The sequence below is a fragment of the Piliocolobus tephrosceles genome, chromosome 2, assembly GCF_002776525.5.
Source record: "Piliocolobus tephrosceles isolate RC106 chromosome 2, ASM277652v3, whole genome shotgun sequence".
Taxonomy (NCBI): Eukaryota; Metazoa; Chordata; class Mammalia; order Primates; family Cercopithecidae; genus Piliocolobus; species Piliocolobus tephrosceles.
Window position 1 is genome coordinate 54,281,663 of NC_045435.1, and position 24,301 is coordinate 54,305,963.

At 37.2% G+C, this 24,301-nt stretch overlaps 1 long non-coding RNA gene across 1 annotated transcript in view; it reads left to right on the plus strand.

Moving 5' to 3' along the window:
• LOC111546903 overlaps positions 1-24,301 on the plus strand; it is a 172,666-nt gene that overhangs the window by 11,524 nt on the left and 136,841 nt on the right. The window contains exon 2 of the long non-coding RNA XR_002732966.2: positions 2,738-2,826. This is a non-coding gene — a long non-coding RNA (uncharacterized LOC111546903). The remainder of the gene's footprint in view (positions 1-2,737; positions 2,827-24,301) is intronic.

Sequence of the window (24,301 nt, forward strand, 5' to 3'; positions counted from 1 at the left end):
ACTGAGAAGGGGTTAATAGCCAGAATATATAAGAAATTCAAACAACTCAATAGAAAAAAAAAAAAAAGTCAACAAATAATCTGATTTAAAAATGGGCTAAAGATCTCAATAGACATTTCTCAAAAGAAGACACACAAATTGCCAACATCAATAATCATCTAAAAACTGCAATTCAAAACCACAACGAGGTATCATCTCACCCCAGTTAAAATATCTTTTATCAAAAAGACAAAAAATAATGGATTCCAGTAAGGGTGCAGAGAAAGAGGAATGCTTGCATACTGTTGGTGGGAATGTAACTTAGTACAGTCACTATGGAAAAGAGTATAGAGGTTTCTCAAAAAACTAAAAACTATCATATGATCCCAAATAAAGGAGATAGATATCCAAAAGAAAGAAAAATCAGTACATCAAAGAAATATCAGCACTCCCATGTTCACTGAGGCACTAGTCACAATAGTGAAGACATGGAATCAACCTAAGTGTTCATCGGTGGATGAATGGATAATGAAAATGTGGTCTGTATACACATTGTAATATTATTCTGTGGTAAATAATAAAATCCTGTCATTTGCAATAACATGGGTGGAACTGGAGGACATTATGTTAAGTGAAATTAGCAAGGCAAAGAGAGACAAATATTTCATGTTCTTATTTATATGTGCAAGCTAAATAATTTATCTCATGGATGTAGAGGGTAGAATGATGGTTCCCTCATAAAATTGGAATTACTCCATAATCTCCCTGTTAACCTACTTTTTCAATTTACCAACATACTTAGACTTAAAAAATTAATAGGTGCAAGCTTTCTTTGTGGTATTAATAGTTATGAAGTACTCATTTAAAGGATTTTACCACAGCACATTTAAAATATTTAACTAATTAGTTTTCCTTGATGCTTATGTGGTTACCAACTGCTCACTACGTTAAGCATCATGGCAAGAAACATCTTTGTACAGTTATCTCTTTCTCAGATCATTTCCTTGAGAAAGATGTTGAATGTTTAGTCAAAGGGTACACTGAAATCAGTGATACATATTGCATGATTATCATCTGAAAATGAAATATCAATTAACATCTGTATCAACATTGCTCTCCTGAAAACTTTGTGAGGGCAGAAGACTGAAAAAATGTATTAGGACTTCCTTGCATTGCTCTAAAGAAACTATAAGACACTGGGTAAATTATAAGTAAGAAGTGTAATTGGCTCACAGTTTTGCAGGATGTATCAGAAGCATAGCAGCATCTGCTTCTGGGGAGACCTCAGGAGGTTTCTAATCATGGCAGAACGCAAATGGGGAGCAGGCTCATCACATGGTGAGAATGGGAGCCAGAGTGACAGAGAATGGCAGGGGCAGTGCCACACACTTTTAAACAAACAGGTCTTAGGAGAACTAATCATCATGAGAACAGCACCAAGGGTATGGTGCTAAACTCTTCATGAGAAATCCACCCCTATGATCCAACCACCTCCCACCAGGCTCCATCTCCAAAATTGGGAATTACAATTCAACATGAGTATTGAACACGGACAAAAATATGAACTACTTCAACCATATAGACTAGGTCTGTTTTCCTGTATACACTGAATATAGTATAATGGTAATTTCCCATTCATCCATATTGGAAATTGTCAAATGACCATCTTTTACCTCTGCATATTTTCTACTGAATTATCTTAAATATTCATTATCATTTGTAAAAGTGCTTTATATAGTAAAGATATCCCCCATTGTCATATATATTGTCAGACAGGTTACAACCCATATAAGCTTTTAACAATACCTCAAAGCAAATTTAATTTTATATGTATTCTATCTACTCGTATCCTCTGTATTTATCAGAGTTATTACCGTATATTTTAAATCATTTGGGTTTTATCATTTTTGACCAAATACTTGAATTGTCTAGAGCATAATAGCACTGAGGCCAAAGTAGTGGAAGCTGGCTATGATTTTCAAAGGTTTTAGAGTAAATCCCTTAGACAAACATGCAAAGACAATCTTGTGTCCCCGGGAGAAACAATTATGGCTAAGAACAATTAAGTCCACTGGTAGAAAGATACCTTATTGCATAAGTCTTTTTTCTCCAAATGGGTCAGTGTTATCTTGGCATACAAATTATGTCACATTATTAATGAAAACCAGCAGAGAAAATGTTTTTAAGGCTATCAAATTGCTGAACGTCAGAGGTCAAACTAAAATGTATAAGAAGCTGTCAAAAACATGTTATTTCCATGATCATAGACATGTTTCAATCACACTGAAAAATTATTAGAACAAATTGCAGAGTTTTTAACCTAAAAGGACTCTGGAACTTTAAAAAAACAAAATAAAACAAAACCTTCTTTAAAAAGAAAACTGCATATTGAATTCTGTCACTCTTCTTGTTTAAGAAGGATTAAGCCTTTTAAAAAACCATGGTAATGAGAAGTAGTTCTGTCATCTGTGGCAAGTTTATGTATAAATTTTGTATACCAGCAAATCTGAATACATCTGCTATTAAAAGCACAAGTGTGCCCTCTTCTGAATAAATGAAATATTGAGTCCTATATTTGAACTTCAAGTAACCAACTCCCTCCTTTCTGGACAAAACTGAATAAACAAATTTGGGCAAATATTAACGGAGAGTTTTAAGAGCACTCTTTTCTACAAACATTTATGATTGGCAAAATTCTAAAGGAATATACAGATGAAATCTGCTATGTCTTTTCGTATGTGTTTGTTTGTTTTCACAGTTGGAATCCACTAAAATAAGTCACCCGGGAAAAAATTCTGATCTTATTCTAGATAAAGAATGAAAAGCCAGGAAGCTACATAACCCAAGGTTGAGTAGAAAGAGTTGGGTAGAGAGTGGGCAACTGTTTTGGAAACCAAAATCGTGTTAAAGATGTCAGAAAAATGTGAAGTGATATTCCATTAAGACAGTTCAAAGATGTTTTTAAAGACGGTAGCTACGTAAGCTAAGTATCTTGTGTTGACTTAAGTTTGACTTTGTTCTCTTAGTTCTATGGCTGAGACAAGTCCCAGAGTGATTAAGTAGGTTTTGGGAAATTATTTAATGACTAAGCCATATTTTTATACCTTCATTCAAGTGCTCTATCTCCAGAAAACATAATGATCCATATGAACCATTCTGGTATATTAATACATGTTTAATAGATTACCTCTATAAAACTATTTATTTCAATCCAAATTCTCTTATTTCTCCTTCTGTAAATTCAGACCCAAAAACAATTTTTGACCAAAATATGGCACCATGTTTGATACACTTCTCTTGGGCAGTGTGACACTTGACTATTTTAAAGCATCATGGAAATCAAATGTGGATGATGAAGATGATTATGACAACAGCAATTGTTATCAAAGTGAAAATGCAGTTTGTCATCACATTACTAAAGGTTGACAGTTAAATGATAGCTTAAATCATAGTTAAATGATATCCTAAGTCATCTGATAAACAGGAATTAACTTCTAACCAAGTTCTCCAATTTATAATCAGAGAACATTGTGCTTTGTCTCATATTTGCTGCTATGGTGGCAAAAATAATTTGCCTCATTTTAAACACAAAGGCCGACTGATTAAACCTATAGCTACTATTGCTAGTTTTAGTGGGATTGGTGGCTAAATAAGTTACTTTCTAAAATTCTATAAATGTAATACATTAGAAAACTAAATATTTATACAAATTTCATGAATCTCTGCCTTTGCTTTCTAATGTATAGAAATTAGAAAACAAAGGCAGAGATTGATGAAATTTGTATAAATATTCAGGATTTTCCTCTCTTTAGCAAACCCATTCACTTCGTGGCCATTCGATTTAGCTCAGATCTGTTTTTTCACATGGTATTTAAAATTCATATCCTCTAAGAATGAAGTAAATTATTCTTATTTTCTACATATTTCCAGTGCATTTCCAGAAATCAGTAACTTCTGACATTATCAGAACTTTGGATGAAATAAACACAGGCTTCTGAATGAAGTAAATATTGTCTATCACCAGTTAAAATTATTTTCCAATACTATTCGTTAATGATTCTATAAAGATTCTACACAGAATCTTTCCAACACTATTACTCAATACATTCTCCAGAATACTGTGTTAATATACTTACAAAGTGTTGAATCTTTAAATTGCTCTTCTCAATGGATAAAACTGACTGATAAAAGCACATTTATAAATGTCAGTTGCCATATGGTTTACACTTTTCCTAATGATCAATCACAAGATTAAATCAATCATTGGACAAATACTGTTATAAAACTGTGAAATGTTTACGCCAACTCTCTTCTTCTCTCCCCGAGTAACATCACTAATTTGTGCCTATATTTACGAACATTTAACCCATACCTCCTTTCCTGCTGTCAGATTCAAATTCACCAATTGCATTTAGAGTGACCACCTATTACTTGGCCAACGTATTCATTTGAAAAGAACATTTATTGAATCAGCATATATAAAATATATCTTTGATTTAATTAATAGGCATTGAGTATTCCTTGCCAAAAATATGTTCTCAACTAAAATATACCCTACGATCATCAGCTCACAGAGTTGTTGCTGATTATTCATAATTGTGCAATGAACTATCTTGTAGAATAAACAACCTCGATAGTTCTTATTTGGAAAAACTTCAAAACGTTCAGACTAGTAATTACATTGAATAATAGCTTAATTTAAATTGTAAAAGATCTCTAGCGGATTGTTTATTTCATTTACACTGTGTGATATATTTTATAGAGAAAGAAGTTATACATACTTATGAATCAATATGTACAATGAAGAATTAATATTGAAAACAAATGGGTTTTATTCTACTTTTTAAAAAACTGTTGAAATTCAGCCCAGCCTTCCCACTGTCACTTGTTGCAACTTCCATACTTCATATGTACAACACCTCCTTCCTTGACCCTTGAAAGACATCATGTGTTTTTCACCTGAGAATGATGTAAATATGAACACTCTGATATTTATATTTTGTCAGAAGGTTTTGTTTATGTATTTATCTTGTGAATTGCTGATGTATTATCAGTATGGCATCCAATTGTCTTTCTTAACTGTGAATCACTTTTCAGTTGTGAATTTGTTATCTGTAAATCACAAACTATCCTTGTTGCCTGGGCTTAAATAAAAAGCCCAAGATGCATACCTGACTGATCACTATATTCCATCCCCTAGACTACAGAGCTTGATTCAAGAATGGACACCAACTAAAACTAGTCCAGTCTCAATAGGGTATTGCAAATTAAAACAACGAGATACCACTACACACTTATTAGAACGGTACAATCCCAAACACTGACAAGGACAAGTGCTGGCCAGGATGTGAAGTAACAGCAACTCATTCATTTAAATAGAAATGAGAAAAGGTATGGCCATTTTTGGTGACAGTCTTGCAGATCCTTAAGAAGCTAAACATAGTATTACCATATGATCCAGCAATTACTCTTGTTGGTACTTCTCCAAACGATTGGAAAATGTATGTCCACACAAACCTGCACACAAGCATTTCCAGTGACTTTATTCATAATTGCCCAAACTTGGAAGCATTCAGGATATCCTTCAATAGGTAAATGAAAAAACAAACTGTGGTCTATCCATGCAACAAAATAATACCAGTGTAATAACAGTGATAAAAACAAGCAAGCAAGCCCTCAAGCCACACGGAAAAGAAGTTTAAGTACCTTTGCTAGGTGAAAGAAGCCAATCTGTAAAGATGACACACTGTATGATTCCAACTATATGACATTCAGGGAAAAGGAAAACTCGAGAGACAGTAAAAACATCACTAGTGGCCAGGACTTTGGCAGGAGGGAGGAAATGCTGAGTAGGTGGAGCACAGAAATTTTGGAACAATATTCTGTATGATACTGTAATGGTGAATAAATGATATTACATATTTGTCAAAACACATACAAACTCTACAACACAGAAGGTGAGCTCTAATATAAACTATGGACTTTAGTTTATCATGCTATATCAATACTGGTTCATCAGTTGTAACGAATGTACCACATCAGTGCAAGATGTTAATAGGGAAAACTGTGTATGGAGGGGTTGAGAATCTTTGGGAGCTGTCAGTATTCACTGCTCAATTTTTCAAAAAACCTAAAAGGGCTCTAAAAATAAAGTCTACTAATTAAAAAACAACTGGTTGAATGAATCATAGTTCCAAAAATTCTGTTGGTGTTACTTGGAAAGAAAATCACAGGAAAGACTTCTCAGGGACTATCACATGAAGAAAGCCTGCCCATAAATAAACCCAATATCAGATAAATTGAGGTGAATAACAGGAAAATAGTGAGAAAGAGAAATCGAATCCCGCATATTCTCTTCCCTCTGAAGGGAAACTGTGCTTGAATCCAGTGCTACCTTTAAGCCTTTCAATGTACAGCTACCTCTAAGTCAACAGAATGCCTTTAGGTCAGAATGAGTTGGGTTTTCTGCAACCAAAGGACTCCTGAATAAAACAGCTCTATAGGTACAGATAAATGTTGCAGGGCTAATTTTATTTTTTTAAATAATTTATTTAATTTTCTAAGTTGATAGAGATGGAGTGCTAGTTTTAAATTACCAGTTAGAAACACAGCTAATTTCTAGAGTGGAGAAGGGAACATTTCCAAATAATGTTGGTAATAGACCCCCAGAAATTCAGTTAAAGACAATGAAACAGATTTTATTTAAGTATTTAAGTAGTGTTATTAGCACTGGGTATGGAAGAGCTCTGGAGAGTCAATGGAATTCCCGCACTGGCTGCTATGGAACAAGTGAAGTCAACAGGTGGGTGTTGACAATGAGCAGGAAAGGCTCCCAAAGTCAGCATTCACAGCTTCTCTATTTTATTTACTGGACATCTCTGTAAGTATTTTTTTGAACAAAGGAATGTTCAGTCAAGACAAAATTTGAAAGACACTATATTTGGAACATGGGTAACTACCAAGTTCAGGTCTTGCTCAGTTCTGGACCTCCAAGAGAACCATGGAGCAGGAACTGAAATACATAAATGATAACCTGGCAATTGAATTTAGTGGGCATTTATTATTACAACAGATCAATTGGCTGCATCACGATAACCAGCCAAGTTTCTCAGGAGAAACAATAAGCCTCTGCAGGGGTAAAGGGAGCTTAGCACCTTGGAAGATGCACTCTGATGCCTTAACACAATACAAAAAGGGAGAAGATATCTACACAGAAGTGTGATGAAAGCATGGACAGGGTGACACTGACCTCAATGTGTACCTTTATAGACCAGGGTTCTGTTTGTATAAAGAATCTCTCAAGATGGTCTTTCCAAATTGCTGCTTCTGTGTAATACTCTGTATTCCATAACACTTCCTGGAATAAAGGAATGGATGAATGGTGCCCCCTGGAGTTGTTCAATCCAGTGACCCTGCTGCTGTCACACTAACACAAGTACTTCAGTCCCCATATTATCAGCTATTTCAGGTGGGCATTTACGTCTCAATGCCATAATGTTAAAAAGACTTTCTGCCAAAGTCATGCTCCCAATCACCTTGGGTCCCCTCAGAATCCAAGATTATCTTCCAGTCTAGTTTCAACTCCTTATTTCCTACCCCAGGTTTTCTCAAGGCAATTTCTAAGAAGTTCAATTTAATTTAATTTTTATATTAAGTTTCATTCCTGATCACCAAAACCCTTGCTTTTGGACAAACATTTATGTGTCTATTGAAAGACTTGCATACAGCTATAGTAATGTAATAATGATGATGACAAACATTATAAAAATCAATATTTATTGTTGTACCACACTGTACTTAAAGATTTTGAAATACATCATCCCATTCTAGGAGCTTCTAATTTCTAAATGAAACGTTGACTTCTCTAAGGTGTCCAGAGGATTCCTCCTCCAAATAACTGTCTATTTATCAGGTACAATTGGCAATTCCGCCAACTGGGATTCCTGCTGCTAATGTGGTTTCCCATACTGCTGTGTAGGAAGTAATCGTGACATCAGCTTCTGAACCAGCCATGGAAATAGCAGATCTCACACACACCTACTCTCTGCAAATCATCATGGACAGTTTTCCTCTTTCATGTTTGTAAAAGGGGGAGCAGATGATTTACGTTACTTGAGGGGGTGGAGATAAAAATTCTCCACCTATTTCTTGCACATCACAGCCACAGAAAAGATTTCAAGAAAGATTTAAGCAGAAATGAATAATTTTGCACTCAGTTCTTGCCTCTACTGCTCTCTCAGGAAGGGTGCATAATAATGTTTTTTTCTTTTCATCTCAGAACGCTGGCAAACGTGTCAGGGAATGAGGATTAATTCATTTCTGAAAAAATCTTTTTAGTCATAAGAAACATGGAAAGCAATTTTTATGAGCATTCTGAATGATTTTTTTGATGTCAATAGTATTGAAGATAAAAAAAATGGCAAATTAAAGCTCTACTTCCTTTTTAATTCGTGATGTTTAAAGGCCAATGTAGTTTTTAGAGCAGCATCTGTACTTTGATAAATGACATCCTTCAAAGAATAGTTTCTGATAGATTGAACTATATATTAATTTTGTTACAGAATTTCTTTCTTACCAACACTTTTATGTGATCATGAACACGCTTCTTCACCATTATGACTAAAAAATAATCCACATCGTAGCTCATTTTTCATCTGTAAGATTTTTGGCTTTTGAGGTACTTATTTGAAAGCTAAATAAGGTTTCATTGAAGCCTCAAAAGAAACAGTTCTGCCTGTTAATATCTACACACACTTAAACTTCATGACATCCTATACAAGTTCAAACACATTTTTCTTTACAGACTCTAATATTTTGACTGTTATGTGGAAACAATGTCATGTTATATTTATAGCAAAATGCCTAGACATGGTCAGAGGCTCCTGTTGTGATTAAATGAGACATAAGACTGTTACTTTATGAAAGGGGGATGTGGTCGGGCAATGTCAAACAAATCAGAACCAATCATGGGGTAACAAGATGGGTATTTTTTAAGACTTTATTTTTTAGAACAATTTTAGGTTCAGAGTAAAATTGAGATAAAGGTACAGAGATTTCACATATATACTCTGCTGGTACACATGCATACTCTCCCCCATTATCAACACCCCCTTCCCCACCCACCACCCAGAGTGATGCCTTTGTTACAATTAATAAACCTACGCTGATAACATCATTATCACCAGAGTCCATAGTTTATATTAGGGTTCACCCTTGGCGTTATTCATTCTATGAGTTTGGACAAACGTATAATGACATAAATTCACTGTTGTAGTATTATACAGAGTAATTTCATTGCCCTAAAATTCCTCAGTGCTCCACCTATTCATCCCTTCCTCCCCTAAACCCTTGGCAACCACTGATCTTTTTGCCATCCCCATAATTTTGCTGGTTATTTCTTTTGACCAGCTATAATGGGTTCACCATGTGAAGGGTAAAGCCAGCTAGTTTCCAGTGGACATGACTCACCAGTTGGCAAACGATAAAATTCTAAAATTCTAACTATATTTTTGCTTGAGAGAATTTTTAAAATTCAAATGGTATATATAAAGTGAGAGTATGTTGATATATTTAAGTTGCTCACTATTTTAAATTTGCATGGTTCCATTTATAAAAATGTGGCTCCACTGGTGCCCAACACATGGAAGATTCTCTCACAGATAAATCTGACCTTTTGCGGTAGCTGTACCCATTCATGTTCTGTGACACTCATCTCTTTGCCCACTTCATGAAAGAGAAGTAAAGACTGTTTGTACTAGAATAAATTATCTATATTGTCCTTGCCCCCTACTAAGTAATATTTAATTTATCCTTTTGGCATTGGGTCTACCATGTGAGATCCAAACAGAAGAGATTCCAAATTTTTATTCCTGTGCTTCTAAACAGAGAACACAGAAGGACATTCCATCTATAAGAGCAACTCTTTATAGTTCCTGTTTCACACTGCTGTATCAAAGAATGACTTTAGTTCTATGCATTCAGAATGCATCTTAAACAGGCATAAAGAATAATGTAATTGTACATTTAAAAATAACTACAAGAGTATAACTGGATTGTTTAAAACACAAAGGATAAATGCTTGAGGTGACGGATACCCCATTTACCCTGATGTGATTATTACACAATGTATGCCTTTATTGAAATATCCCATATACCCCATAAACATAAACACTTACTATGTACCCACAAAAAATAAAAATTAAAAATAAATAAAACAGGCGTAAAGAATGATTGAACACTAAGACATTTTGCTCTGGCATGTTTTGTTTGTTTGTTTGTTTGTTTGTTTGTTTGTTTTTTCCAGAGATAGGGCCTTGCTCTGATGCCTAGGCTGGAGTGCAGTGGCACAATCATAGTTCACTGAAGCCTTGAACCCCGGGCTCAGGCAATCCTTCTGCCTCAGCCTCCTGAGTCCTTTGAAATATTTTGTGAGCTAGCAAGAAAGAACTTTGGAGTTTACATAATCTGGGGCTACATGCACAAGCCACCATGCCCAGCTAATGTTTTTAGAGACATGGTTTCCAACTCCTGGCCTCAAGTAATCCTCCCACCTTGGCCTCCAGAGTCCTTTGGAGTATTTTTGAGCAAGTGACAAAGTACTTTAGAGATTATATAATCTAGTCCATTCTGTTTTATAATGGAAGATCCTTAGTCCCAAGGGAGTAAACCTAATTGTTCCCTCAAATTTCTAATCATGTAAGCAACAGTCCAGTCTACTGAATCCTTAATTACATATGGTTCACAACATAAGTATAATTTCGCCTACTTGTTTATTAACTTATCATCCCCATATGATATTCAGTGAGACTTGTAGTAGACAAAGGACAGACTCATTTCCAATTCTTTTCGTCCAGATCTTCCGATCTGGAATAAGATCACCTGGGTCTGTAATCTAGCTCCGCCAATTACTAGCTGAACAGGTTACCTAACCTTATCATTATCTTTTTCTGTATATTTAAAATGGAAAATTTAGTACCAATCTCTTAGTGATGTATGTTGAAATGCATAGCAGAGAGAGTGTTTAATAAATTTTAGCCATGGTGATAAGTATTAGCATTATCCAGCCAACCTATTTCTAAATAAATAGTCCATAGTAGAATTTTCATCAGATCTTTTCTGTCTTGTATGTAACCTGCTTGTCTTCATTTCTTTACTTCTCTGGAACAAAAAATATAATCTGAAAAAATATTATAACATATGTCTAAACTGCATGGACCTAAGCAATATATCTTCTAAGGGATGTGGATGGGAATCCAACTGCATATCATCCAAAAAAACTCATGCAAGGGAATTAAGTATCTAGTATAATAAAAAGGAATGACCAGAATATTTCTCTCCTGACTTGACACTGATTTTTGTCAAACGGTTTATGAGTTCTCTAGGAAACTTCTTGCAAATTTTTGTATTGCTGACTATGATGTTCACTCTCCAATGGAAATACTATATAAACACTACTATAAGAAATGACAAAGCCATTGTTTATTGTTCTAAAAGGTAGAGTTTTAGAACCCTCTAGGGAAACTATCTTCTGTAGAAAGTGATGTTCATGAAAACTTTTAGCATTGATTCAATCAAAAAAGCATCTATTTGCAAAAGTAATAGATTAAACGTGAAATTGTTAACCAATTGATATCTGCAAATGGAAATGAGAATAATTGTCAATTTGTACTCCCCAGTACGGATCTCTTTGGGTCACAACAAAGTAAATTTTGTTGGCATAATGTTACTTCCCATACTTTGCACCATGTCTCAAATCATAGCATATTATCATTTATATGTAATATATATATATATATAATACAACACACATACCTGCCAAAAGAAGTAAAATTGCTGGGAGTTTTCTGTTTGTTTGTGTTCCTTCAACTCTGCATTCACATACAAAAGCTTCCTAGGACTGTGTACCAAATTATTAGTGTCAACTCTCTTAAAACTTGAAGAATGTTTTTACTAAACAATTCACTTATTTCCATTGTTCACAGGCATTCTAGAATAGAGTTTTAGAGCACAGGGTTCTGGGTTCTGGCTCTAGGTTCTACTGGAATTCAACTACTTTTTAGATCTAAGCCTCAGTTTTCTGAAATTTAAAGTGAGGGCAGAAATAACATAGATGTGTCAAAAGTGTTCCGCATAGATGCCTGGAATATAACTAAGCACATACAATATATGTATGTACATGTGCATGTGTGTCTGTATATATTGCATACATGCATGCCTTTTATTTTTGTTTTCAATTTTTTAGGTAATGCTGAAATTGTATTTGTTCAGAAAAAGTCAGTTTTTGTAACATTAGTACAAACCAGCTCTTTTTCCTGGCTTCCATTCTCCCTCGCCTTTCAGATTTTGAGAGCTTTTTTTTTTTTTTTTTTTTTTTCCCACAGTAGGCATTTAATAAATATGTATTGCAATGATTTTGACTCCTTTCTTATTTAGGAATATCCAAATCTTCCCTTCCTCTCCCTTGGAGACCATATTTATTTATTTTTACTTTTATACCTGATGGTCCTGATCCTTCTGTTACTTATTTATATCTGGGAATCTGCCTCCTTTTCTAGTTCAGTGAAATTCTATTGCTGTAATGCAGTGTTTCCTGGCCTCTGCACTACTGATATTTGATGCTGGATACTCCCTGGTTGTTGGGGTTTTGTTTTGCTTTGCAGGATATTTAGCAGCATCCTTGATCTCTACCCAGTAGATGCCAGCAGCACGTTCCAACCCGTTATAACATCCGGCATTGTCTCCAGACATTATTAAGTAAATATTCTCTGAAAAAATTGTCTCAGGTTGAGAACCACTACTGCAATGTATTGGTTGACATACACACTTTAGAGTTAGAAAGCCACATAGTTAAGTCTTGATTCAGTCCTATCGCCTGATTTTGACAATAGTAGGCATTTAATAATAACTTGTTAAATAAAGGCTGAAAACTATGATAACCACTTAACATCTCCAATCCTTAGTTTCCTGATTTGTGATATAAGAATAACAAAAAAACTCTTTTTAGAGAGATGCTTTAACGGTCATAAGTGGGATTTAGTGAGACATTGTAGTTCAGCTGCTATGTTTCATTTGGGTATCTGAAGTGGATATGAAAATGGGATTAAACTTGTAAGAGTTTACCTAGGGGAAATGTCCATGTGAAGGACAATGGAAGGGACTTACGGAAGTCTAGAAGAACAGAGCCATCAGGAAGCAAGCCTGACTCCAAGGAAAGCGAGGAGGAAAGGAAGATTGGGTACAAGTGTCCTGAATTGCCATGCAATATAAAGAAGTTTCAGCAAGGCTGAAGGGGAGTCCTGGAGCAATAATCAACCATCAGAGGAGTCCTTCCTGCCTTGGAATCCCTGCCATGCTCCCAACTCCACTGGGAGTTGTCCGTGGGAGACCTGGCCCTAGTGCAAAGAGGGTAACAGATCGCAGAGCGAGGCAGCTGGGGCCCTTCCTCAGTTATGCTCCTTGTGGTGGAGGTCTGCTGGGTGCTTGCTGGTGTCTGACAGCTACCTCACACAGTGCTTAAAATAGATTGGGACATTATTATGATAATTAATATTATCATCTTTGTTATGATTACTAGTATAATTCATATGAGAACTTCACCCTATACCAGACCCTAAACTCATAGCCATCTTCTGAAATTCTTTATTACATGTTATCGACAACACATTTTTTACATTCGTTAGGCATCTCTATTTGGAAATCTATTAGGAATCCTGAAATTACCATGTCCAAAACAACATAACCTCATTTCCCCCTACCCTGGCCCAACTTTTTCCTTCCCATTCATCACCAGCTCAGTAATGGGCTCCATCATCCACTCAGTTGCTCAGACAAAAACTCCTGGAGTCATTTTTGACTCCTCTTTTTCACATACTGTGTCTGATCCCTAAGCAAATCTTGTCACTTGGCCTTTAAAATATATCCTGAATCCAACTATATGTTTCTTTTTCTTGTTTTGTCCTTCATTCCGACTGGCAATCATCATTTCTCTCTTTCTTCTCCAGAATAAAAAGTTGCATGAAGGAATAATAAATGATCAAACAGCAGGGGCCTAAGGTCTAACATCATTGCCTAGGCCAGAGGTTGACAGACCTTTTCTTTAAAAGTTAGACAGTAAACAGTTAAGCTTTGCCAGCCAAGAGGCTACATCAGAATTATTATGTAGGTACTTCTATAACCATTTATAGGGGAACCATTACAAAATGTAAAAAATCATTCTAAGCTCTCAAGTAATGAGCTAGATTTTGCTCACGTGCCATAGTTTACCAAATATTTACCTAAACTATCATCTCTCAACAATCGGGTTACCTTTCTCACTTCTTATTCTCCAACAATACTCTTTGTAGGAGAGCCAGAATAATGATTCTTTTATAATAAGATTTCATTTCATTCTGTTTCCCTAAACCTTCCTATAGATTCTGGTAATAATTGTTATAAGATTCAAAATTCTTCCCTGGACCCATAAGGCCCTACATGATGTGTCTTCCACTTCACTTCATCTCTCTGACTGACATCATTTCCCACCACATCACCTCTTGATTTTTGTCTGTCCTGCAGCCACACGGGTTCTGGGGTACTTTGAATGCCACTCACATGTTCAGCCTCAGGGCCTTTGCACTGGTGTCTTCCTCTGCTGTTCCCTGACACACCACCTGGCTGCTCTCTCACGTCACATACCCCTCTGCAAAAATCTCACCTTCTTGGAGAATCCTCCCATTGAGAGGTGACAACGTGCTAGTAGCCCTCGCTCTCCGTGCCTCCTGGGCCTCAGCGTCCACTCTGGCAGCGCTTGAAGGGCCCTTCAGCCAGCCACGGCACTGTGGGAGCCCGTCTCTGGGATGGCCGAGGCCGGAGCCAGCTCCCTCTGCTTTGCGAAGAGGTGCGCAGGGAGAGGCTCAGGTGGCAACCGGGGAGCTCGCCGACCAGCACGAGTTCCGGGTGGGCGTCGGCTGGGCGGGCTCTGCACTCTGAGCAGCCCTGGCCCGCGTTGCTGCCCTGGGGCAGTGAGGGGCTTAGCACCGGGGCCAGCACCCAGGCCAGGGTGCGCCAGGTCCCCCAGCAGTGCTGGCCTGCCAGAGCTGCGCTTGAATTCCTGCCAGGCCTCAGTTGCCTCCCGGCGGGGCAGGGCTCGGGACCTGCAGCCCGCCATGTCCGAGCCCCCGCTGTGGGAGTCCCCCTCCGCAGTGGGATCCCCGGGGGCCTGAGCCTTCTGGACAGGTGCCGCCCCCTGCTCCATGGCGCCTGGTCCCATCGACTGCCCAAGGGCTGAGGAGTGCAAGTGCACTCCTACATCTCCTGTGTGGGATCTACTAGGTGAAGCCAGCTGGGATCCTGGGGACTTGGAGAACTTTTCTGTCTAGCACACTGTGTCTAGCTAAAGGATTGTGAACGCACCAATCAGCATTCTGTGTCTAGCTCAGGGCTTGTAAATACACCAATCAGTACTCTGTATCTAGCTAACCTAGTGGGGACTTGGATAACTTTTCTGTCCAGCACTCTGTCTAGCTAAAGGATTGTAAAGGCACCAATTAGTGCTCTGTGTCTAGCTAATCTAGTGGGGACTTGGAGAACTTTTATGTCTAGCTAGAGGATTGTAAATGCACCAATCAGCACTCTGTGTCTAGCTCAGGGATTGCATCAGCACTCAGTCAAAACGGCCCAATCAGCTCTCTGTAAAATGGACCAATCAACAGGATGTGGGTGGGGCCAGATACCAGAATAAAAGCAGGCTGACCAAGCTAGCCAGCGGCAACCCACTCAGGTCCTTGTCTGTGCTATGGAAGCTTTGTTCTTTTGCTGTTTTACAATTAATCTTGCTACTGCTAACTCTGAATCCCCGCTGCCTTTATGAACTGTAACACACACTGTGAGGGTCAGCGGCTTCATTCTTGAAGTCAGCGAGACCTAGAACCCACCAATTCTGGACACGCCATGAAAACCCTAACTCGAATATCACTTCTCTGTCACCCTCTCTCCTCTTACACTTCATCATGTCCATCCATTACACTTATCATTGCTGGGTAACTTGCTTGTTTGTTGGCAGGCAGTTTTTCTCTTCCACTAGGATGTTGGCTGAAAAATAGTTGATGGGGTTCACCAGGTGTCTCCATGCCAAGAAGAGTTCCTGATACTGAGTATAAAAAACTCTTGATTGTTTAAAGTAAATAAACAAGTAGGGTTTAATGTCGTTTTGAATTATTTATTGCGTTGTCTAGATTAATCCCAAGCACCTTAAGTTTTGAATCCTATATTTCATTTTCTTCTGTTACTCTTATGTCTTACACATGATCTGTGCTAAATGTTTACAACCATTAAATACATATGACATATATGTTATATGGATTTACTGTCGTTAAAGCACTTTTATTGTCAATAGAAAAAAGTCTTTTTTCTTATAATAAAACTGGTGCACACTGACAAGTAGAGAAAAAGTATAGCAATAAGGTATATAAAAATTGAAAATTCTCTAAAATCCCACTTCTAAGAGATAATCAGTGAATGAATTTTTTTTTTTTTCTTTTCCTTTTTTGAGGCAGAGTCTTGCTCTGTCGTCCAGGTGAGAGTGTAGTGGCATTATCTCGGCTCACTGCAACCTCTGCCTCCTAGGGTTCAAGTTCTTCTGTCTCAGTCTCCGGAGTAGCTGGGACAACAGGTGTGTGCCATACGCCTGGCTAGTTTTTATATTTTTAGTAGAACAGGGTTTCCCTATGAGGGCCAGGTTGGTCTCAACCTCCTGACCTCAGGTTATCCGCCTTCCTCTGCCTCCCAAAGTGCTGGGATTACAGGTGTGAGCCACCGCGCCTGGCCGATATATTTCTTTAGTGTTGTGTTTCTGTGCACGTATTCCTTTCTTTTCTTTTAATAAAAATAAGGTAACATGCTCCATAATCCTTTAACGGCTTATGGACTTTTTAAATTCAGTTAACGCTAGGTTTTTAATATCTTTTCATGCCAGGAAGTTATAATTTGAGACTTGGCTTTTGAAAAATATGTGAGAAAATATAGAAAACCCATTAATTAGGATACTTTGGGATTAAATTATTGTAGAAGTGACAAGTATAGGATTTTTAGTGAGCAAGAGATGGCATTTGGGGGCCTAAATGCATAGGCATTGAAGTATAGATGGAATTGGGAGAAAAATGTCATCTGTAGGTTAACAGGCTACCTAAAAGATACAGATTAACTATCTGAATTCTACAAGAATAAGAATGAGATCAAGCAGTATAATAAAGGAAGAAGTAGCAAAATTACAACAGAGCAGTGAAATGGATATGCTTTCTGGCAATAATTGTGAAAGGTCTGGTAATGAGAAAGTAGGAACAGCTAGTGGCTGCCACATAAAGAGAAAATAAATGAGATTAAATAGCTCAAGTTACAGCATGATGACTTCTTTAACAATCCGGAAAAGGTTTTGAGGAACATTTAACCATAGACAGATATTTTATGTGCAAAATTAAGGTTAGAAAACTTATTTTCTTTTTAATGTGAAGATACACAATTCAAATGCAATGTTACTGCCTTTTATAACCTAAATTATTATTACTAGTATTATCTTTTTCCAGAGCTCTTGAGTTTAGTTAGAGCTGCCAAACATTCTCACATGATAGACGCAATGCATTAAAAAGTAAAGTAATAGAAAAAGAGTTTTGCTGTTTTTTTATAAAGGGGCTGTTCAAATGGAATAGTTTCTTGCTTATATGGGACTATAAGAGTTTGCAGTAACCAGTCTTCATGGTGTGCTTTTTCTTTAAACTTCCAATTGCTTTATGCTCAGGTATTGAGTTTCTACGTGGATTTCCTCCCTGTACATCTGAGATGCTGAGAGATTCTAGTGTAATCCTTTGAGCCAAATGCTATTGTTGCTAAGGCAGGATTTACGACATACATATAACTCCTATTTGGGATGTAGCTGTTTATTTTATTTATTTTCCACTGGCTGGTGGAGCCCTCTGGGAAACATTCTGAGTCTGTTTAAATGAAGGCATGCTTAGCATGTGTGGAATCATGCATTATCCTTTTCAGCACAGACTTATCAAAGATTACTTTATACTTTATTACAAGAATCAAGATACGTATTTTCTCCCTTTTTACGCTTCCCAAATGATCTCTCATCACTTTTCTTCCCAAAATTTACATACATATGGTCAAAAAGGCAGGATCTGTACAAGTTTATACACCTCTTAAAAAAGCTTAGTGGTCCTCATAATCAGCAATGATAGGAATAAATGCCTTCCCAATTGTCTTCGAAAAGAACTCGCTTAGAGACCATAGATTTCATTTGGTATTGTCACTTAGACTCTCATTAGTATGTCCCTTTATACATCAACTTCCTTGATATGCCATGACAACAGAAAAATTTACAGCAACCCTTTAGTTGAATCACAACGTATTCAAATTCACTGCAGGCATTTCATTTAGAGCTCTTGTCAAAATGCCTCGGAAACAGAACTGTCTACCCGATACCCAAATTTTGCAAATCCCATTACCTTACTAATGGCATTTTATATCTGTAAATCTTTTTAGCCTTTTCAAAGCACTTTCAGATTTATTTATTTATTCGTTCAACTCAATGAGATCATATGACATGCTAAACACAGAATTGGGGACAGAAGAAATAATAAAGTACGGTCCAGCCTAACAGGCATCTAACCAGCTAAAGCTAGGTCAGAACTGCTGAACTGTAGTACTGACCACGATTCTCCAAGTGTGCTCCCAGATCAGCAGCATCACATTTGAAGAAATATGTTTCATGAACATAAAGATGGTAACAATAGACACTGGGGACTACTAAAGAGGGTAGAGGGGGAGCAGGGCAAGGGCTGAAAAACTACCTATTGGGTGCTATGTTCACTACTTGGATGATGGGATCATTTGTATCCCAAACCACAGCATCATGCTATATATCCATGTAACAAACCTGTACGTATACCCCCTGAATCTAAAGTAGAAGTTGAAATTATAAAAGTTAAAAATGAAAACATAAATTCTAGAAAAAACACAGAAGCATATAAAATAATTTTGGAAAGCTGCATGGGTATCTCACATGCCTGGATGAGAATATTCAGCATTGGTAATATTAAACCAAGCTAAGTTTCTGTATATATTGCAAGTTGTTCCCCATCAGAAAAAAAAAAAAATGTTGATGAAGATAGATGAGGGGAAACTTGCACTTGCAGATATTCCATCATGATTACCTACTAATCAACAGAACGGACAAGAACTGGTGGGGGAAATAGAAAAGTCACTGATGGGCCGGGCGCGGTGGCTCACGCCTGTAATCCCAGCACTTTGGGAGGCCGAGGCAAGGTGGGTCACAAGGTCAGGAGATGGAGACCATCCTCTAACATGCTGAAACCCCGTCTCTACTAAAAATACAAAAAATTAGACGGTTGTGGTGTTAGCGGTGGCTCACGCCTGTAGTCCCAGCTACTCGGTAGGCTGAGGCAGGAGAATGGCGTGAACCCGGGAGGCGGAGCTTGCAGTGAGCCGAGATGGCTCCACTGCACTCCAGCCTGGGCTACAGAGCGAGATTCCGTCTCAAAAAACAAACAAACAAAAACAAAACAAAACAAACAAAAAATCACTGATGAATCTACATAGATAGTAATGCTACATTATAGCATTATATATATTGATATATCTAAATAAATAAGTGAATACATGTGGTAGTTATACCAGATAAACATTTGTTACTTATATGATGCCAACATTAGTTATATTCAATAGCATTTTACTTTGTGAGACTATGATGTTTATTAAACAAAGTTTGTGAAGCTGGGGAAAAAAAAAGAAAGAAAGAAAGAAAAAAAAAAAATGTGTTAGAAAGGCACTCTTACACCCCCACCCAGAGTAGCGGAATCAGAGACTTGGGGAAAAGTGGCTTGGGGGCCAGCGATCCATGTTTAATAAGCTCCCAGGTTTCTCTAAAGCTCATAAAAGTTTGAGAAACACTGCGTTATATATTAATAGTAAGAATATTTTTCAAAGTGAACACTGGAACAATTTGCTCAGGTATGGGGCTCCCCTTAAAAACTGGATCATGTAGTTACAATGGCTAAAAAACCAAAAGCTTTCAACTGAGGTGATTTTGCCCTGGAGGGGACTTTTGGCAATGTCCGGAGACATTTTTGATCGTCATGACTGGGGGAGTAAGTCATGCATTTAAAAAGCAGTGGCCAGAGATGCTGCCAGACATCCTACAATGTACAAGACAGCTCCCAAACACAAAAGAATTATCTGGACCAAAATGTCAAGATTACCAAATTTAAGAAACCCTGAAATAGAAGTAAAAGAGGTTGTGAGAGCGGAAAAGAAGAAGTGATTCATTTCTAAGGGAGTAAGGCAAAAACCTAAAAAGAAATTGCAAGGATGTGGTGATCTGGCTGTACACTAAAGGACTAGAAGATTTCTGACCAGATTAGAGAAGGTACTGGAAGGTGGGTGTAGGGAGAGTGGAAGAATGGGGAGTTGAGATTGGAAATCTAGGTTGAGAAGACTACCTGCTGTAAATAAAGCAAGGGAAGTAATAAGAGATGTGATTCCAACTCTTAGCCAATCACACCTCCCCACTCCACCTCCTTCAAATACATCACTGGACCACTTTTTCCCCTCCTTCCATGGGGACAATGTCTTTTGTGAATTTATCTATGTCAATTTTTTCTTGTTTAATTAAAGATTCAGTCTATGCATCCATTTCCACACCATCATTGCCTTGTAGTTCTAAGTCACTTTGCTATGTCTCAAAATACTTGCATATTTTATCTCATTTGAGGACAAATAGTATGAGACAATAGTTTAGGAGTGTGAGACCTGGATTCAAAATCAGATTTAGCCTGGATATGAATCCTGGGCCTATTGAACTTGGGAATATGATCGTGATGAGGATCAAATAAACTGATACTTGTAAAGGAACTAACAAAGTGCCTGGAACATAGGAAAAGCTTAATACATGTGAACTGCTATTAATAAAATACTCATATTATATTTTGCACCAGTGCTATTAGGCAAATAACAAATGTTCCTATTATTGACCAGTGAAGGCGCTGAAGCTCTGAGAGTGTCAGTAGCTGATCCTGGATGACCAAACACATTTTTGCGAGACTAGAACCTGGGTCTCTTGCTGGTTTGAGGTTTTGACTTTTACCTCATGGAGCCAGGCACAAGTAATATTCATCAAACAAATTTAAACAAAGATTTGAAACTAACGCAGTTTAAAAGTCTACCCTTCAATTAAGGAATGGACTTTATGCAGTCAGGTTAGGATGTATATATGTCACTACTTGGTAATGCCAAAATGATAGTAGGGAATGGGGACGTTTTATACTGGGGGAAGTTGCTTAGATACGGTCATTTCATTAACACTGCTTGAGCTTCGGCTTGTGTCCAGAGGTGTGGAGGTATAGTAGATACAGAGGTATCCTCAAGGAATTTATAGTCTGGTTCAACACAATATGTCAGATTTAGACACAGGATAGATACTATGGGAACCCAGGAAATGATCATCAAACCTGCCTGAACATGTTGGTCTGGTCAGAATAGGTGTTCCAAGGGAGTTATCCCTGAACTTAAGAAAGAGCTAACTGCATGAAGAAGCGGTGTATGGGCTGGGATCCCATTCAGACCTGCTCATCTTCAGTCCTTCTCTGTGTACTTCTCAAAGATGTACAGATGCAAGATGTGGGCCAAAAACCCCCAATTTCCCCTTTAAGTCCATACATGTCACAAATTCCATCAATTAAAAGGCAAGACTGGTGACCCTAGTGTATAAATTCATTTGAATGTCTCTAAGTCAGCACAAGCAACTTTCAAAATATGTTCTGATTTTGCATTCATTTGTGTAAAGATTTGTAAAGTGAAAAAGAATAAATGTTCACCTTAGTAAATAAATATTCGTAGTGAATATGTTCTGTTCACAACTAAGTAACATATGTGATCTGAGGTTTACAATCACTTTAAGTATTTGTTTTACATAAAAGAGTAGCAAAATGTCCACAGGACAAGGAAAGAAGGAAACTCGATTCTAGTCTGATGCCTCTAAAGAACTGAGTGACCTTGAGCCAGTCACTTCCTCTTCTGGGTTGCATCGTTCCCTTTTATAAAAGAAGAAATTAATAACTTATTAATATTCTCTCATATGCTTTATTATACAAGACAATTCCAATTACATAGAATTAGACATGACATTTAAAGATCCCAGAAACATACAAAGAGTTAATTCTTGTTCGCGCTCTCTCTTTCTCTCTCTTCCTCTCTCTGTCCCCATTCCTTTTATTTTCAAATCAAATTCTCATCCAAGCATATATATTTCTTATAATGTATTAGAAAAAATATTGGGTATCTGAATATTATGACTACTTAGAATTTCTCTATACTGTATTAATTTTATAAAATGTCTATCGTAAAATACTTATTTCTCAATCTAACTTTTTCTTGTTCAAAACAGAGGCTCAGCAGAGGGCATTATAATAGAATAGCAAATGGAGTTTATCTTATTGTAACACATATGCACATGCACACATCGACACTTATTCACATGCACACACACCACAACTGGCTGCTAAACATGGACAAAAGGCAATAGGCACATTTTTCATGTGCGTAATTGTCACCATAATAGCGATTGTATTTGAAAGACAATGTAAAATGTCATGTCTGAGTGGTGACTCAGCTCCTGTCGATCTAGATTTATTTTTATAGAAAGAGCAAATGGAAATCAAGATAAAATGTTTGAGCAAAACTTATTGCTCTCTAGAAATCACTCAAACAATGGTTTAATCTTATCCTCTATTTCAACTACTCTAAAATTATTTTATGTCTCCATTCTCAGCTTGTCTAGTAGACTGAATGCCGGAGCAAAGAGTCTCCAGAAAGGAGGGATAATTGATTTCTGACTTCTAAATATTGAACACTGACAAATTTTCAAATTATATCCCACATCTTCTTATATTTTCACCTTTATATCTTCCCAGAAGTACGGCTTTTGAAGAGAATGACAGTCAGAAAAGGGATTAAGTGGCACATTTCTTTCAGACGACTGATGCTCCTGTGAGTAAGAGACTATACAGTGCAATATAAATCAGCTGTTGATTTGAGTTATGGGAAGGAGTTGGTCTTGTTTATATATCTTAGATATCAATAAAGTGGTCAAAAGGAGGCAATCAAAGTCAGCATTAGAGTGATAATATACTTGCACAGTCTTGTCTCCAGCCTCATGCTATGTGCTTGCCTTTTCACAAAAACAAATAGGAAAACAAACCACAAATAAAAGCTCTGAAGTTACTGAGTCTCCCACATTTCTTCCCTTCTCAGTCATCAATCCTTTCCCCAGCCCTCACAGTAGGAGCCCTGGGAAGACATCCAGGCACCTAACAAAGGAACCAGGAGGAGTTTTACATTTAAGGCAGACAACTATAGAATTCACTGAAAAGGTTGAAACAGAACCATTCAAGAGAGGTCCAGACTCAACCACAGAGAAATCCTCATTTTAGCTTTCACAGAAAGTTGCATTGAGGTAAGAAAGAATGAAAGATACGGGGAGAGGAAAAGCACGCATATTTCTTTGATACCCTAGACTTACTCCCCGAGGCTAGATAACAAGGGTAGAAATTGTGGCTGAGAACTATGACCCATTAAACTGTATAGCAATAAATACTGGAAAACGGCCCAAAACAATGTGTCCTAATCTTTGAGTTTACCAGTAACATTTCCTTTATTTTGCCTTTTTAATGTATTGTCTACATAATCACTTTTTAAAAAATTGAGCTCATCTTTCTTACTTAATTGATTTAAATCCATATATTTAAAGAAAGACACTATATCATTACTACAAAAGCAAAACCAATATACCTGGCATATTAAAGATAACTTCCAAAGTGATGTCAATGAAAGGAAAATGATACTAGGAGAGTCTACCTCACACAAAAGTCTGGAAACTGCAGGCTCGTTATTTAAAAAGAGGTGAGTGTGAATTACAGAAGTGCTGAAGACCTGAATGGTAGGACTAGACCGACACTATCCTCTCCCAACAATGATGTGCTGCTCCACGTTTAACAGCTATCTGAGATGAAGAGGCTGACTTGTAGAAATTTCTGATTTCTGTGTGTAGATCTTTCCACCACGGATAATTTCAGGCTATTGAGGTAGCATCACTGGATATAGATGGGAGGAGATGCAAACAGCCTGCTCTTGTAAGCATCTAAGAGGCAACCCAGCACACAACTGCCTTTTTAAAAAAAAAAAAAAAAAAAAAACTTTTATTTTAAATTCAGGGGTACACGTGCAACCTTGTTACATAGGCAAACTTGTGTCATAGGGGTTTCTTGTACAG